This window comes from Camelina sativa, chromosome 11 (genome assembly GCF_030686135.1).
Source record: "Camelina sativa cultivar CO46 ecotype springtype chromosome 11, ASM3068613v1".
NCBI classification, from domain to species: Eukaryota; Viridiplantae; Streptophyta; class Magnoliopsida; order Brassicales; family Brassicaceae; genus Camelina; species Camelina sativa.
The window spans coordinates 12817730-12831512 of record NC_141890.1 but is presented as its reverse complement, the minus strand read 5'-3'; the positions used below and the strand labels follow the sequence as shown (position 1 = coordinate 12831512).

The following is a 13783-nucleotide window of genomic DNA, read 5'->3' as shown; positions in this document are numbered from 1 at the left end:
AGATCGCACAAGCAATTGTTGAAAATCCTAAGACCTATTGAACATGGCAGAGTAAAAGAACCAGGATCCTCCAATTTCTCCTCGATTCGCAATTCAGGATCTAAGCACACTCCACTCCTGAGAATTTCATACCCAATCTCCAGCTGAACTGCCTCCTTGGAGATTTCCTCTTGAAGTTCGTGTGGTGGTAAGAGCTTAGGAGGTGGAGCTTTTCGCTTGGCCATACGCTCTGCAGGAGCCTCCAGTTGGATGTCAAGTGCAGCATTGAATCTTTCCTTTAGCTCCCCTTTTGCTGCTACAGGCAGTTGAGGTTGAGCTCTCATTTGAACATCTACTCGATCACTATCATCGGGTGAGTCATCGGGTCCTTCCTCGGGTGGTTCTTCGATTTGTGATTCTTGAACCAGTGCTCGATCATTGACTCGATCAGTCTCCTCGGGTAAAGGCTCGGAATCATACTCGGATTTGTAGTACTTATACTCATTCATCCCATAATGATCCATAGCCTCCCCATCTTGAACATCACTGTCCTCAGTGAGGTAAACTTCATAATCATCATCAAGGAAAATGTCTTGGGTAGTGGTTGCCCTTGAGGTATCTCAGCTTAGTGTTGAGCGAATCATACTTGGCAGTCAAGTCATTGTATCCAGAATCGATCTTGTTACTCATTTCCGCAAACCGTTTCGCGTTGTCCATAGCAGTCGAGGCTTGATTTTGAATCATTTGCTGAATTAGGCCGCGGAGGTCCTCTTCGTGGGATTGGTTCTGCGGGCCTTGTTGTTGTTGGAATCCAGGTGGTGCAATGGGTTGGTGGTAGTTACCAGAATACTGCTGCTTAGGAGCATAGCCTTGATTGTATTGGACAAAAGGCTTTTGCTGGCTTTGGTTCCCTTGAACTCCGGATGGGTAGACTTGGTCTTGTGGATTAGCAACGTTGGGGTTACGGTAGGACAGGTTCGGGTTTGGTTTGTAGTTGTTGTACCACTTGTTGTAACCGCCTTGGTTGTTGATGTAGTTTACATCCTCTAGCTGAGCATTCTCCCCATCTTGTTGGAGTAACTGCTCTTCCTATGGGATGGCATGGACATGCTGCTGCTGGCTTAGCAGCTTATCCAACTTGTCATTTAGGGCTTTCATGTCCCTCTTGTACTTGGCATCTTCCTCTCCAGTAGATTGCACAGAGCGATCGTACTCCTCATTGTAATGCCCATCAGATTGAGCTAAGTTCTCAACGAGATCCCAACCTTCATCGACATCCTTGTTGAGGAAGTTACCATTGTTTGCGGTGTCCAGCAACATCCATATTTTTGGGACCACTCCTCGATATAGTGTACTTAGCAATGAAGCATTGCCGAATCCATGATGAGGGCATCTGGTGGTGTATCCCTTGAAACGTTCCCAAGCTTCACTGAACGTCTCATTGCTTTTCTGAACAAAACTGGAAATGTCATTTCGCAGCCTTGCTGTTCTCGAGTTGGAGAAAAATTTGGCTAGAAACGCCTTTTTACCCGCTTCCCAAGTGGTGATGGATTCCTTGGGGAGTGATTTCTCCTAGATGTGTGCTTTGTCTCCCAAAGAGAATGGAAAAATCCAGAGTTTGAATCCATCCTCACTAACTCCATTTATCTTGGTGAGGCTACAGAGCCTATCAAATTCATCCAGATGGTCTAATGGGTCCTTCATTGGCAGTCCGTGAAACTTGTTGCTTTGTATCATCTGGATGAGGCTACTCTTGATCTCAAAATTGTTGTTCTGGACAGCAGGTGGCACAATGCCATTCCTTTGAGTGTGAGTAGATGGAGCATCTCCTGCTCCTATGTTGGTCCTTGCTTGAGGAGCTGGTGGACCATTCTGATTATTCATCGCCTCCTCAATCGTTGGTGTTTTGCGGTTGCTGAACTTGTTGTGACGTAGTAGCATAGGTCTGTCGACCGAGTGAGTACACGAGGGTCAACTCGATCCAGGTGATCGAGTGACTGGTCGGGTGGGTTCTCGGGTTTGTACCTGAAATGCAAAACAAGCAAACACGAATGTAAACAAGTCAGTACCGAACCAAAATGGAAGATAGAACTTGATCTAGCAAGTGCTGAAATCCTAAACATAGCAAATGAAATTCAACCAAATGGCAATGGCGCCAATTTGATAACAGGACTTTCACCCACGGTATCAATTCCCTATGCAATTGTAGTACAAATGGTTATCAATCCAAATGGTTGTTATGCTAGCAGATAAGATACAATCAGAACTATGCAAGTCAAGCCAAGCAATAGTTGGGTTTAATCTAACAATCCTAAAATAAACAAAATAAAGCAAATAAACAAGAACCACACGACCTCAGCACTCGATGCAAGCATTCGAGTACAGGATCGGGTGGGGTGATCGAGTAAACAAGATAGGCAAGAACAGCTCAAAGGTATAATCAAAGCAGGTGATCGTGTACCTGTTCGGGTAAGGGATCGAGTTATGAATAAAATGTAAACAATCTAAATACGAAAGCTCCTAAGGATGGAGTAATCGACTCCTAAGTGTTCCTGACCAATATGGATGTCCTACATGCCTCAAGCAAATATTCCGTAGACAATGAATCTCTAAAATCTTGTTAAATCACTCTTGTGATAGAAACAATCAACCTTGATCCCTCCCCTACCCAACTCTCGTTGGAGAAACATGACCAAGCAGGCAATACAAACCGATTCATTATTGTCAATAAACCCCTTACTCATCTAATCTCTTAGGCTAAGTGAGTAAATCTCTAGCATTGATTGATTCAAGCATTTCATCTACATATCTAATCTCAACCTCTCGGTCTGTTGATAGGATCAAGATCACCAATCTAGAAGGGAATTTATAAAACACAAATATCAAAGCTAAGACATCCTAACCGATCAAGAACACAAAATCATCTATCCCATCCCTAGAAACTTTGTTTCACTATTCAGATCTCATTGCAGAAAAAACAAGAGCATAGATAAAAGAAAATTGCATTATATTAAAAATATAGTAAAGTGGAAGAGTATAGAATCGAAAATATAAAAATAAATGAAATTAAATCCTAACAAAGTGTAGAAAGAGTTTTGAGTCGCTCCGTTTCTCTCCCAGAAGCTCTCGCTCTCTGTTTTGAGGGTCTGCGGCGTGCTAGGGCGAAAGGAAGAAGAGGGGGGGGGTTTATATATGGAAACCCATTAACCCTAGCTTCCCAGTCCTGCCCGAGGGTCTGCTCGATGGGGTGCACGAGGATGAGCTCAGGTTACTCTTCGGGTAGGCTCTCGGATTGTTCTGTCTGTTCTTAGATCCTCCTTGATCGGGTTGGTGTTCGGATTGTTCTTCCTACTCCATAGCTCCTTCGGATACATGCTCGAATTCGACCTTGTTCCTCCCCATTTTTGGCTCTTAAGCACCTGTTTTCATCCAAAATATGCAAATGCAAGAATGCAACACCCTAAATGGCGTAAATGTGGATTCCTACAGTAAATGACCTAAAAATGCTAAGGTTAGGGTAAAAACAATGCAAAATATGGACAAAAGGAGATGCTTAAAACGTGTAAATTAGAGAGTTATCAATGGCATTATTCACCAAACAAGTTGCCCCTACACACCATAACAAAATGGTATAGCTGAAAGAAAGAATAGACACTTTATGGAGGTTGCAAGATCCATGATGTTCCATACATGTGTTCCAAAGAGGTTTTGGGGAGATGTTTTCCTTGCTGCTTGCTACCTCATCAACAGAACATCTACAAAGTTTCTTCATGACATATCACCATTTGAAGTATTGAACAAAGAGAAACCCACCTTTGATCACTTACGTGTATTTGGCTGTGTTTGTTATGTACTAAAACCAGGTGAACAACGAGACAAACTCGACGCCAAAAGTGTTAAAAGCATGTTCATTGGATACTCTACAACCCAAAAAGGATACAAGTGCTATGAGCCGAACACAAAGAGAGTGTTAGTCTCCCGCGATGTCAAGTTTGTGGAATCTCAAGGATTTTATGATGAGAAGGATTGGGACAATCTCAAGGATCTGTCCACCTCACCATCTAATCGTGCAAGGAATCTTCGCATCATACTTGAGAAACTTGGTGTCGACAACTCTCGAATCACACCTAACTCCGACAAATCTACTCCATCAGACACAGGGAATCAGAGAAGTGCAGACACAACCCCTGCAACAAAAACAAAGGATACATCACAACCTGCAACTGATGCAGATAATTCAGTCGATGTGAATGATGTCTCCAATGTAGAAGACGAGATGCCTAACGATAATGAAGATGACACTGCTGAGGATCATCAAGAAGACATCATCCCTCTAAGAAGAAGTGAACGACTTAAATCTGTTCCCACCAACTGGAAAAACCCGCATATCTTCTACAATAATGTGGATGTTGCTCATCCTATCCAAGCCGTATGCACTCTTGCCCACTTTCCCTTTGAACATCAAGCGTTTCTCGGTCAAATCGATAAACATTGGATTCCCCAGAGCTATGAAGAAGCCAAAGACCACAAAGAATGGAATGATGCAGTTAGTGCTGAGAAGAATGCTATGATCTCAAACCAAACTTGGGATGAGGCTGATCTACCCAAGGGAAAGAAAGCTGTTACATCAAGATGGATTTTCACCATCAAATACAAGAGTGACGGGGAGATCGAACGCTATAAAGCTCGGCTTGTAGCAAGAGGATTCACACAAACGTATGGGGAGGACTACCTTAATATGTTTGCACCAGTAGCTAAACTCCACACGGTTCGAGTGGTTCTATCTCTTGCAACTAACTTAAACTGGGAATTGTGGCAAATGGACGTTAAGAATGCGTCCTTACAAGGTGAGCTTGAAGATGAAGTCTATATGCGACCTCCACCGGGCTTAGAAGACACCATTGGTCCTGGCAAGGTTTTGAAACTCAACAAAGCGATTTACGGTCTGAAACAGTCTCCAAGAGCGTGGTACCATAAGTTAAGCACCACATTACTTGAAAGAGGATTTCGCAAATCAGAGGCCGATCACACTCTCTTTACATTGCCAAGCAACAAAGGTATCATAGTCATTCTCGTTTATGTAGATGATATTATCATCACAGGGAATGACAAGGTAGGAATTTAAGACACTAAAGATTTCCTCAAATCTGTGTTTGATATTAAAGACCTAGGAGAACTTAAATATTTTCTTGGAATTGAAGTATATAGATGTGATGAGGGATTGTTTTTATCACAAAGGAAATATGCTCTTGATCTTTTAAGTGAAGCAAGTAAATTAGGTTCAAAGGCAGTATGAACACCACTTGAGGAGAACTACAAGGTAGAAGGAAGGGGGGAGCTCGATGCAGCTCCATTCGAAGATGTCAAACAGTATCGGCGCTTAGTAGGTAAACTTATATACCTCACTATCACACGGCCTGACATCTGTTTTGCTGTGAATCAGGCCAGCCAACACATACAAAATCCAACCATACACCACTGGAACATGGTGAACCGAATACTCAAATATATCAAAGGCTCACCAGGACAAGGCATTTGGATGGGGCGCAATGATAGCACTGAGCATGTGGGATATTGCGATGCCGATTATGCCGGAGACCGTGAAGACCGTCGCTTGACTACTGGCTACTGCACATTCCTAGGTGGCAACCGTGTCACATGGAAGAGCAAGAATCAAAAAGTTGTATCACTATCAAGCGCTGAATCAGAATATAGAGCCATGAGGAAACTTACTACTTAATTGATGTGGCTCAAAGCTCTTCTCAAGGATCTTGGAGTTGAATCATCAAAGCCAATCACAATGCATTGTGATAATGAAGCCGCCATTCATATAGCAACAAACTCGGTGTTCCATGAAAGGACCAAGCACATCGAGGTTGATTGTCACAAAGTTCGAGAACAAATCAAACTCGGAGTTGTCCTCTCATGTCACACTGAAAGCTCCGAACAGTTGGCCGATGTACTCACCAAAGCAGCCAGCCCACAAGTATGTGAGTATATTCACTCCAAGCTTGGTCTTAAAGACCTTACTCGGCCATAAATTCCCAATATGGCACCTACACTCTTTTTCCTCTATGTATAGTTTTTCCCAAGAGGTTTTCTACACTAAGGTTTTTAATGAGTTGGGTGTTCATGAGTTCAAGCTTGATTGATCCTCTTGATCAAGCTTGAGGGGGGGGGGGGTATGAGAACTCACACCAATGTACGTACGTTCGTACACTCCTCAAGTTGGGCCGTCCGTACGAATTGGAGGCTTAGCGAGTCCAGTCCATATAGAACAACCTCCAATGATCACCAATACTTCGAGATCCTTCCATAGAGCCGTTGGTGAGAGTAAGCAAGTGGGAAGCAAGTCAAACCAAGATCACATGTTAGCTTAAGGAGATGTCACTCTCATTATATGTAATTGTGCATAGCATCTTAGTAGAATATTCTGTATTGTATATGTCTATATCTAGATTGTAACTAGGATCTAAATCAAGTAAAAAAGAGATTATCTCTTTCTCCATTACACTCCAAACCTCTCAAACTCTCTCTACTCTCTTTACTCTGTTTCACTCTGTTCTACACTCTGTTTCAGTCTCTGTTCGATACTACATTCCCTCACAAATCTCTTCATACTCTACAAGTCACCTTGATTCTACTTAAAAACTTACAATGGTTAGTGATATATCATGGTTTTTGTGGTTTTTAACCATGATATAATGAGTCTTTTAGAGTTTTTTTATTTGTTTTGTAGGATGTTTTAGAGTCTTAACAGGTTTTCTAGGATTTTGGCATGAAAGGAGCAAAATGGAGCAATTAGAAGGGATTTTGGAGCAATTCAGCTAAGGAAGAGAATTTGGAATCGATGAAGAGTGATGGTGTCGATCGACACCACCTTCGTGTCGGTGGACACCCTGTTTTGTCTGCGAGAGAAGCCAAGTTTTGGAAGTTTTACAAATTCAGCCAAATTTTTCCATATTTGCAACATAAGCCCCTAGACGTGTTTTAGGACATATTTATGGTGTTTTTGGGTTTTGTAAACCCTTAAGTTATTTTCTAGCAAGTTTTATTTTCCTGCAACCCTGTGAGATTTTGAGAGCTTTGGAGAGAGAGAGATCTACTTTGTAGAAGAAGAATTTTTGAACTCCCTTTTACTCTTTTAATTTCAATTGCTTATTATTCAGAATTATGTTTTGTTCTTCATTGAATATGTCTGAGTAGTTTGCTTGTTAGGGTCAGGGTTTTTCACAGGGATTTTATGATTTATTAGATCTGTTTATTTAGGATTCATTATCTTTCTAGATCTTCATCTTAGGTTGTTCTTCACATTAATTCTTGATTGATCACCTAGAATTAATACTTTAGGAAAATAAATTGATATGAGAATATAATTGATTTTCCTGATAAAACCTTTTGATGAGCAAAATTACTTCTTGCAAAGAGATTTGATTTAGTGATTTTGTGAATAATTTAAACTTATTTTTAAAGCTGATTTATTACCTATAATTTTGCAAAGAGATTTGGATTTTCTGGTTTTAAATTTAGATAATATTTGCAATGAGAACTGATTTATTTTACAAAGGTGTTTAGAGTTCTAGATCTGTTCTTAATTGCTTGAATCCTAATTATTTCTTGATTTGATAATTTGTAATTTCCTGAGAAATTCCCTAGGCCTAGCTTTTTGATATTCTGAATTTACAACAACTTTTATTTAATACTTTGAATAGTTATTTCAATTTTAAATTAATCTATTTAGCATAGTTAAAAAAAAACTCTATAATTTATTGTGTAGACTTGAGTCTTTGTGGAATTCGACCCCTAAGTACTACAGTAATCTCTTAATTTGAGAGAATAGCTCTAGGGTTTTAATTTGAGCTTATCAAATTTTGGCGCCGTTGCCGTAGACTCTTTGATCTACCATTAGATTTGAGTTTTTGATTTTGTCTAAATTTTTCATTTTATTTTCAACTAACACGTTTTTGCATACTTTCAACTAGTTGGGCAGAGACCTTTCTCTAACCTGCCCAATGAGAAGCCTTTGGACCACATTGAGCATTTTGAGGATCTTGTGACCAGTATCAAGGCTAATGGAGTGACTGAGAATTACATCTACTGCAAACTCTTTCCTTACTCACTTGCAGGAGAGGCATCTCATTGGTTGAAGCAGTTACCAGCTGGATCTTTGACATCTTGGCAACAAGTCAAAGTGTCTTTTCTCAACTACTTTTATGATGATGCAATGTCAGATGAGCTAAGAGTCAAGCTGTCCTCCTTCAAACAGAGATCAGATGAGGCTTTCAAAGCAGCTTGGGTGAGATTCAAAGCTTATCAGAGGGACTGTCCACACCATGGTTTTTCAAGGGTGCAGCTGTTAAGCATCTTTTTCAGAGGAATTAACTGGGAATATCAGCTAGCTTTGGATGCTGCAAGCCATGGAAATGCTGAAGCTTTGATTGAGAATTTGGCTTCCAGCAATAGCACTAAGAGAGCAGATACTGAAAGGAAGAGATTGCATGGAGGATTTGATTCAAACCAGCTAGCTTTTGTTAATGCTAAGCTTGATTCAGTTCCTAATCTCCTGGTCGGTAAGAAATCGGTTCATTTTGGTGCTGAAGTTGAGACATTTGAGCCACAACCTGAGATAGGGAATTAAGAAGCAGATGTCAACTTTGTCTATGGAAATCAGGGTCAGAGATTCGGTAATCAGCAAAGCAACAAGCCTTACCGTGGGAACTCTTTGGGCTACACTCCTAAGCCTGATTTTCAGAAGCAGCAACAAGGGAACAACTTCACAAGGACTTATGGGAAGTCTTCCTATCAGTCTCTACCTCCACAAACTCCTTTTGAGAGTAGAATGGAAGCCATGCTTGAGCAGCTTCTTCAGGGACAAGAGAATATGACAGTGACATTCAATGGGAAGATTGATAATGTCTACACAGAGCTTACTGGAAGGATTGATGCACTGAATGTATATGTTAAGCAATTGGAGAGTCAAGTGGCACAGACTGCTGGGTCTGTTAAAAGGCAAGAGGGTTTTCTTCCTGGAAGAACTGAATCAAACCCCAAGCATGCTTGTAATGCTATATCAGTGAGAGATGAAGATGCTAGTGCAATTGTTTCTGCAGAACAGGGAGAAAAATCGACCAAATTCTCGGGTTCAGACGATGGTGTCGATCGACACCACCTGGGTTTCGGTCGACACCCCTCTCAGACAGAACCCGAAACTGTAAAATCTCAGGTTCTAGCTGCTGAGGGTGTACAAACCGAAGATTCCTTTTCCTAAGCCAAGAAAGTCCAAGCAGGAGATGGAGAAAGCTAGATGCAAGGCAATGATGGACAAGGTGATGATTGAGATGCCTTTGATTGATGCAGTAAAGCTTTCACCACCACTGAAGCGGTATGTGAAAAGAATGGTATCCAATGGTTTGAGCCCTGAAGAAGGAGCTTTGCTAACTAAGGATGTTAGTGCAATTCTGTTGAACCAGCCTATTCAAAGGAGGAAAGAGAGGAAACAAGAAGTGGTAGTCTCTGCGAGAGACAGTGCAGAAATTCAGTGTAGGACTGCAAAGAAGTTACCAGATCCTGGAAGCTTTGTACTTGATTGCTCAATCTCATCAGGAAGGTTTTCTCACTCACTTTGTGATCTTGGCTCTAGTATTAATCTGATGCCACATTCTGTTGCTGTGAGACTTGGGATGACAGAATTCAAGCCAACTCAGATTTCTTTTATCTTAGTTGATTGCTCCCGAAGAATTCCTGAAGGTGTTTTAGAGGATATTCCAATTAAGGTTGGAAATTTCATGATTCCCACTGACTTTGTGGTGCTGAAGTATGATAAAGAGCCTAAAGATCCTCTCATCTTAGGAAGATCTTTCTTGGCTACAGCTGGTGCTATTATAGATGTGCAGAAGGGACACATAACACTGAATGTGGATGGTTTGGATATGAACTTTGAGATGGATAAGCTAAGGAGGGCTCCTACTATTGATGGACAAACTTATTCTGTTGAGGAAGTTTCTGATATTCGAGCATCAGGCTCAGTGTCGATCGACACCAACTGGGTGTCGGTCGACACCCCTCCACGACCGAGCCCACACTTGACCATAACTGAGAACTCGCAAGACATTCTCTATGCTTCAAGTCAGAAATCTGTTCCCAAGCAGAAACCTCCCAACTCCACACTCCAGAGTCCTCAGGTAAGACCAAGGTATGCATTTTCTTCACCCAAACCCCCTCCTATCATCAATAAGAATTTCAAAGATACAAAAACTGTTTTGCAGTTAACCAAACCACGAGATTATCATAGAGCGCTTGTTTCTTCTGTTGATGATTTTGCAGGACATAAGAGAAGCAAACCCATCCCTAAATCCCGCCCTGGTCCGGTTCCTCATGTCCTTGGTATACCCCACTCTTCTACTGCTTATACACCACCTTGGATGAAGAGGACATTTTCTCGGAGGCATTCACTGCCACATTCTGATCCACCCGATGCCTGAGCTTCAACACAGTCAAGGTAATGACTGAAAACAAGCGCTTAGTAGGAGGCAACCCACTTCTAGGTTTTTCTTTTCCTTTTGAGTCATTTTCATTTTTGCATTGAGTCAGTTTTTGTTTGAAATTATGAATTGTCTATCTATCATGTTGCTTTTAACTTGTGTTTGAGTGCTTCTTAACAGAATAATCATCCAAGGATTGATCCATCAACACAACTATCTGCAACTAACAAGGAGTTTCGGCCAACAAAACACCATTTGTGATGAGTGTCGATCGACACTGAAATGGTGTCGGCCGACACCGCTGGGTAACCCGAGAATCAGTTCATCTTTTCATTACAAGTTTCAATACGTTTTTGTTTCTTTTTGCTTTCCTCTTACTTGATAACACTGGGGACAGTGTTGTTTAAGTCTGGGGGAGGTTGTCTACTAACTAAGTTTTTGTTTTTGAGTTTCAGTTGTGTCAGTCAAGTCAAATTTTTCAAAAAATTTCTTTTTATCTTTGGGAATTATGATCTTGACTAATGATTTCTCTTATTTGGCTAACACTCTAATGATTATTTGTTTACGCTTGATCTCAGAACTGAAGCTTAGAAAGACTATGAGCCTTATCAACAATCCCGAAAGCCCTTATTCAATGGATATCTGATTGATCTAACGTTGTCTCAACTTTTATCAGGATTTTAACCGGACTTAATCTCTTACTTTGGGGCTGGAAATCAGTGGACTTGAATTCTTCTTCGGGCCATACAAGACTGTGCAATTTTTCAAAGTATGTCTCCCCTCTCTCTTCCCTTCAGTACTTAAAAAAAAAAGAGATCAGAAAAAAAAAAAAAGAGAGGAGAATAAAAGATGAGATGATTTTGATCAGTTTAGAGATGTAGGTAAATTACCTGTGACCTCATTATTCTACTCTTGAGTCAGATGATCACACAAAGCTTGGAAGCAAGGGGTAGGTAAATTACCAATGACCCCGGTATTCGCTTACACCTTTGTTTAAAAAAAAAAAAATTGGGAGAAATCAACTCTTTTGAAGTGAGAAAAGGGAGAGGAAAGGAGATGTATGAAGAATATTTTGGCTTGAACAGAGTCCATATGCCACTGATCGATACACCAAGGTAAGAACTCACATGTACTTGCTTTAATTTATGTAATGAGATGACAATAGAGATTTCAGAGATTCTAAAAAATTGTGGGATTTGAGTAAGGAATGTTGATGCTTATCAGTTAGATTAGAATTAGTAATACGAAGACTCTTATCTGGAAATGAAATGGCGTCGGCGCCGGTGATTTCTCGCCGGACATGTTCACTGTCTCCGACACTAGAGACCATTTTCGAAGAAAGGTCCGATGATTTTAATCATCAAGATCCACATTACAGAGTCGTCGTAGGACAACGACATCGTTTGTTTCTTCTTGTTCCGGCGATCATATATAGACAAGATCGTGTTGTTTGATTTCTTTAAACAAAAGAGTTTTGTAGTTTAATGTATGTATGAACAGTAAGCAAAAGAGTTCTTTTATATATAACCTTATGTCTTTGTTTCAATTTATAGTGTTAATTTGGTCATTTGATTCACAAACATCAATTTATAACGTGTTTTATTCTCCTAGTTCTTGGTCAAATAGGACATTTCTTAACGTGGCACGATTTTTTTTTTTGACAAAATGCATCAATTTAACATGTCCATCGTTCACAAATGGGCATTTCATCGTTCATATGCAAAAACGCGTCCCCGAAATCAACAAAACGAGATGATATCAAATTATGCCGACAACTTATGGGTCTTTGGCCAATATATAACTCTTGAAAAACATGGTTAAAATGGGTGTTTTGACCTATGCAAAACACATTTTCTTGTAAAAAAAATAAACCCGGGTCTTTAAAGTTTGAACCCTTTCTCTTGACCTAAAATCATGGATAAATTTTGTTATTAACAACACATTCAACTTACAAATCAAAGAAGCAAATCAACAGTCTTGGACAAATTACAAAAGCGTTGAGAGTAGAAGAGGAGGAAATATCACAATCCGTTTAGGGGCCTTGACCGCAAAACTATCACATCCTTCTTCAAATACCGTTTCCAGTTTAGGTTGTGAGATGCTCGTCTCTGCTGAATCCGACGAGACATTGAAGGTGCAACCTCTCCTTTGAATAAACCTCATTTCATTGGCCATCGATGCAGTTTTAGGAGTTTTGTTATGAAAGAATTGGGTTATGTGTTTTCTTGAAATGGGCAGACGAAATAAGATTAAGGTGTTAATAACACCTTAGGTAGAATTTCCGAGGAGTGAGTTGGTACTAACAATATTTGCCTGCTAAAGATTGGTACCTTATTTAATTATAAGAATCGAAAATCAATACTATGAACAAGAACAACAGAGACAGATTTCTGAGACATTATCCTATGTTATCACATTTGTTTTAGTGTTGGTGTCAGATTTCGCATATATTCAACTGAACCAAAAGTCATTAACCATCAAAGATTAGTAGACAACAAAGTCCATGTTTAAATCAAAAAAATGGAAACTTTTCCAGTTTAGGACTTTAGGCTCTCTTATTTGATTTACCAGTTTGGGCTCTTTTACTTGGGCATGTGAAGGTGTTATTATTATATTAGCAGATAATTGGGAATAAGAGAGCCCAAGCTAACAACACCTTCATTAGCCGGGAAAAGGGTATATTTCTACCAGTACTTTTCCAAAAGTGTATTTTCATACTCATACTATAATATAGTTTGTATGTTCGTTTCATCGACGCAGGCGGTTGCGGCTGCGGCAGCAACAGCGGTAAACACAACATTTTTAATCGCCGCATCTAATCAACGTTTAAAATGTGAAGATGCGTTTGTCGCAGCGTCACGCCGCAAGTACCTGCGGCAACCAAACGAAAAACAATAGCTGTGACTGCCGCAACCGCAGATACTTGCGGCGATGAAACGAACATGCCCATCTATTTCAACCTCAACTCTATCCAAAACTTAAATTAACTACATGAACTTTTCTTTTAGAGTGAATATCAACATTGAGTAAAAGAGACGTTAGTCAAACCGTTAAAGGATAATTACATGGCAAAACACATGGCATCTTAGTTACAACGACGTCGTTTCGTCATCACACAAAAACGAAAATTTAAAAAAATCCCAAAAATTCTACACTCTTTAGTTTTGAAGGTTCGTACCTGAGACAACGAAGACATGAGGGAGGGTTTAGATCATTTGAACCAAAGACAATTTCAATTCAATGTTACAAACTTACAAACAAATATATGTATTGCCACTTAGTACACGCCACAGATCTGCTTCACGGTTGCCTCTCCGGTCACT

The 13783-nt window shown here is 40.2% G+C and overlaps 2 non-coding genes across 2 annotated transcripts; one reads left to right on the top strand and one right to left on the bottom strand.

Annotated features, from left to right (window-relative positions):
* Nucleotides 1–1354: 1354 nt before the first annotated feature.
* On the top strand, nt 1355–1461 carry LOC147933905 (small nucleolar RNA R71). The gene has a single exon (XR_015573307.1). It is a non-coding gene; the product is annotated as a small nucleolar RNA R71 (small nucleolar RNA).
* Nucleotides 1462–8212: 6751 nt separating this feature from the next.
* On the bottom strand, nt 8213–8319 carry LOC147933904 (small nucleolar RNA R71). Its single transcript, XR_015573468.1, has one exon. It is a non-coding gene; the product is annotated as a small nucleolar RNA R71 (small nucleolar RNA).
* Between the last annotated feature and the right edge of the window lie 5464 nt (nt 8320–13783).